Genomic DNA, 5332 nt, shown 5'->3' on the forward strand with positions numbered 1-5332 from the left:
TATTCCATTTCAAATAACATATTTGTTTATTCGTCTGCATCTTCTTTTGTAGGTGGTCTTATATTTGAATTCGATCAGACATAACATCAAAATGATAATACAAAATTTCGACCTTTATTTTATTTGTCCTGAATACGAAAAAGAATCCGCGAAGTTAAGAAAAATAGTGTATTGAAAGTAGTTTTTTATGAGGATATTTAAATAGAAACTTGTAAAGAAAACAAACTCCCGATAACGTCTGCATGACTTCTGCACGACTTTATAACTAACTTAAGGTTAGTTTTGTCATAGCTAATTCAAAGTTAGTTATTTATCGAAATCCCGCAAAAAAGCTAACTAGAAGTTGGTTATTTTAATCAATTGATAATTTTTTTCGGCAGGGTAGCTACTTCAAACTTGAACTTTAACGTATTCTAATTAAATGGGTTAAAAAACTGCATACTCAAAATTCTTTTAATAGTACTTATCGTAACTATAGGACACCTACATATTGAATGTTTTGACTATTTATTTTATTTTAATAATTTTTTTTTATAAAAATGTGTCTCATTTTTTAAATAATCAATGTTTTTAATTAAATACATTACTTGCTTTTCGAGATTTTGTATGCTTAACTTGTAAATCTCTTTAAATCATAAACATTATCGAATCAAAGACGAAACTAAAAATAGAGAGCTTTGTACATTTAACTTTATTTTGACCGTGCACATATTATATTATGTGTTACATTGAAACGTAAATTTTTATATCTATTTCCTATCTTTTACTATCTAACTAATCTGTATATAAATGACTTCCCGTGTTTCATGCTCTTTCCTGGTGATTACAACAAGTACACACATTGCTACTGTTATTATCTACATTTTATCTCTTTTAACATAGTTTCAAGTATTGGGAATTCATTGATAGAGCTATCCTCGAATAGAAAGGACTCGTTTTTCCTGATTATATTGTAACCTAAACTTACCTATTTTTAATAGAATTAGCTGGGGAAAGACTCATTAAAAAAATTGGCCACTAATGGATTAAAATATGATCATCAATGCTTTAAGTGAAAGTCGTAATTGGGTTATAATATTCAAAATCCGCATAATAATAAAATCAAATTAACTTATCGTAAGACATTGCAAAAAATGGGTCACTAATACGGTTGCCAGACGTACCGATTTTATCAGTACAGTACTGATTTTTTAGCTCTTGTACTGATTTTATTCATTTCTTCAATCAGTACGCTAATGTCCTGATTTTTCAAAATTTGTACTGATATGTACTGAATTTTCAAAATACTTTATGAATTTCTTAAGGTTTTTACATAACGTTGGAACTTCCTTAAACTGTACTTTAAAAAGTAAGAATAAAATAATATAAATATACATGACATTTTTCAGATAATGTTTGATATGCCCAAGAAATTAATACAACAAAAATATCAATCGTTTTATGGGCATATCGCCGGATCGTTACTTACCAGTTGCGATAATATGATGGAGGTTAAATTATTTAAAAAGAAGGCTGACGTTTGTTTGTCGAGTGTTTCTAGTGGTCTCGAAAATAACGGTCAGTTTAATAACAACAAATCTGAATATTAAAATGGCTTTTGCCCATAATTTACAATTCTTATTTCACAATCTACTGACATTAAAAGGAGTTTTGCATACAAGGCATAGAGTTAGATACTCTTTTTAGCGAATTCTTAGTCTTTTAAAGTTTTTGCGAAGTTGAAAAAATTAGTTTAAGCCTTGAGGAAATATGGACAAAGACGTTAAATAGTGGTGCCTTTCCACAGTTTGACATAATATGTATTTTTTGTTTTTTTTTTTCAATACCACACTCAAAACGAAGCAACTGAGAGGATCTTAAGTACAAAGTTTGCTTCCTGGCGAAAAGAGAGAAACCGACTTCTAATAAAAACTTTTTAAGTGAACTTCATATTAAGTAAAAGTAATTTTAAAATTAAATGTGTAGAATTCTTTGACTGTTTAAGCACCGAGGATGGAAATGATCTCATTATTGCCATTCAAAAATGTCATAAATATAAAACAATTTATTGGCTTCTGTGTACACTCATGTTAAAATAAATAACACTTTTATTTTTTATGAACAATATTTTATTAATATACCAAAATATTGTTAAAAACAACTACTCTGGCGTTTTAAAGTATTATCTGATACTTATATACATTCATAATTTTGCTTTGAATAAAAATGTACTGAAAAGTACTGATTTTTTTAGCATGAAAATGTCTAACGTACTGATTTCGCGCATAAAAAATCTCGCAACCCTAGTCACCAATGGGTTAATGCATGATCAATAAAGGTTTAAAAAATTTACTCTTAAAACGTAGTTCAAGCGAGTCTAATAGAAAGAAAATTATTTTGAGCACCCGCTTATATGGGGCGGCCCCAGCGTGTGACGTTATTATCGTTATTGCCGTTACTGGCGCCAATGCGCCACAGTGCACAGAGGGCCGGAAGGCATTCAAAAACGGCCAAAAGTCAACTTAAGAATTTTAATTTTTTATGCACACAGTATTTACTTAGAAAGATATTATAGCAATTGCCTCAGTATTATGGTCACAATTTCATTTTGACTAAAATTTTCGTTTTTGAAATTTGCAAGTCCGGTGTATAATAAAATTCAGTTTTTCTTTCCGGAAAATAATAAATACTTTCTTTTTGTATTTTGTTTCTTATTAATAAGAAGCAGTAAAATAAAAAAATTTCAAAATAACTCGAAATCTTTTATTGAGTCAGGCGTTAATTCTTATCAATTGTGCTCGCTGTCGTTTAGCAGTACTCCTCGGGCTGCCAGATTTTTGTGACGAAAAACCGGGAAAATTTTTTGAAAATGTCCTAAACACCCCAACCCTTCCTGATAGCGCAAAAGTAATTACACTTGCGATATGATCCATAATTTGTTAAGTACCTGTTTGAAGTGGCAAGTCCTTTTCAAAAGTTTGTCAAACTCAAGAATTTCCAAAAGATATTGCAGGAGTAGGTACACCGTGCACGTAAAGTGGCTTTCGAAAGCAGTTTTTATTTCTGAAAATCAAACTTTCCGATACTACTTTTTGTCTGTGTCCACTTTCAACTATGTTACCAGACAGTTTTATGCTTACAACAATATTAATTACATGAAAAATTTACTTAACCTGCTAAAATGTGCACAAAACAGCCACAAAATATCGAATACATTAATACTAAAATACTCCATATCAGTAAAATAAATTAGTTACACATATTTTTCATATTTTCATCAATATTTTTAAAATGTTATACAAATTCGCCAAAAAACGCGTTACATGGCAACACTCGATTGGTTTGACAGCACTTGCAGCAAAACTGAAAATTGCTAGTGCAGCACGAGCAAGTTGAAATTATTTCTCGAAAGCGATTTGCGTAATTTCATTTCCCGTTACACCTTGTAACTTTTATTTCCGAAAGTGATTTCTGCAAATCTGCAAAAAGTATTTTCTGTCTGTTTTCACGGGAAAGTAGACTTTCGATTTCGCATATTGACAGCAAAATTCGTAGAAAAAGCGCTTGCATTGCCACGTGTTACCGCTCTTTTTGCCACTTTTAATTGTGAATGTGGAATGGATTTTTGAGATTTTTTACAGTAAAATACATTACACTTTCATCGATTTTTTTGGCTATGAATGTACATATGTATTTGTTAGCCACATATGATTCGATTCGAAATTAATACTAATTTAAAATCCAAATTCAAAACTATTGATTTTAGAATATGTTAGAATGTGGGGTCAAAATCATGCATTTTACAATGAAATTATTCGGCAAATTTTTCGGAAAATTCCTGTTTTTGATGAAAAATATATTTTGTTGAATTACGTGTATAAAATTCTTACCAATTGATACGCCGGCCGTTACTTGAGCGTAAGTAAACTGCGAGCATTTATTTTTTTTGTTTTTTTTTGGTTACGACCCGGTAGGTGGGAATCTTCATAGATGCAAGCAGCCCATACTAATTGCTTGCCCGATTCGCCTCCTGGGACCTACGGACTAAACCCAACCTCCTATGAACGCTGCGCCTGTGGCACCCCGCGGGACTATCAATTCCGATATTTCTTCGCTGGGAAAGTGCTGGACGTTATTCTGAGTCGTCACTCAACGTGCGTTTTCGCGTCGCGCTGTTTATTCATCATGCCTCAGATGCTTCATTAAATTAGTGAGGATATCCGCGCATTCGTTCCATATGTCTTCTTTAGACAACATCGCCTTCAACAGGCCTTTGGGGGACACTGCGCTCCCTACACACCGTTCGAGCTAGTGGCGTTCGTCTTCGAAACTGTAGCAGTCCATAAGGATGTACTCAGAATTTTCGTATTTACCATCGCAGTTAAGACAATATGGATGGTCAGCATGTGTTTACTTGTGTAGATACTGTCGGAAGCAGCCATGCCCGGTGAGGAACTGCGGAAGGTAGAAATTAGTTTCTCCGTGCTTTCTCTCGATCCATTCGCTTACCGTTGGAATCAACTTCTTCGTCCACCGCCCTTTCGTAGTCGCGTCCCACCTTTGTTGCCACTTGTTGATGCACCGTTGTAACGCCTCTTTCCGGTTTATTGGACTGCGCTTGCTTTCTGCCGCGGCTTTTGCCGCTATGTCTAATGGGCATCTTCCGGCCAGCAAATTTGCGGCTTCGTCTGATACTGTCACGAACGCACAGCATACCCTTAGTGAAGCTAGTCTATGCACTGAGGCTGGTGCTCTTATATATGATGGTACGGATGCAGCAGCTGCCCATATTGGTGCCGCATACATCAGAATGGGCGAACTGACGCTCGTGAGCTGTATCTTTCGTTGCTGTCTCGGGCCTCCCATGTTTGGCATGATTCTTGCCAAAGCTGTTCTGACTTTCCTTGCCTTCTCACTGGCATATTTCAGGTGCTCCTTGAAGCTCAGTCGGCGATCAAGTACGACTCCGAGGTACTTTATGGCTGGGCTTGAGTTTATGGTGCAGCCACGTACTCGTATTTCGATTTCTTCAACAACCCTTTTCCTGCCGGTCAACAGCCTATGTTTTGTGATCCTCCAACTCCAATCCAGCTGTTGGCAGCCACGTTTTCTAGGACGCTATGATTTCACTGCACATGCGCGACACGTCCACAAGATGCTTAGCCACCACAACAATCGGTATGTCATCTACATAACCCACAATGGATACACCTTCCGATTTTCTTATTTTGAAGATGTCATCATACATGATATTCCACAGAAGTGGTCCAAGAACCGACCCTTGGGGCACACCGCCTGTAATAGAGTACTTTTTTGGACCTTTGTTGGTGTCGTAGTAGAGCACGCTTGTGCT

The sequence above is a fragment of the Rhagoletis pomonella genome, unplaced genomic scaffold, assembly GCF_013731165.1.
Source record: "Rhagoletis pomonella isolate Grant_MI unplaced genomic scaffold, Rhpom_1.0 Rhpom_scaffold_00003, whole genome shotgun sequence".
In the NCBI taxonomy this organism is placed as follows: domain Eukaryota; kingdom Metazoa; phylum Arthropoda; class Insecta; order Diptera; family Tephritidae; genus Rhagoletis; species Rhagoletis pomonella.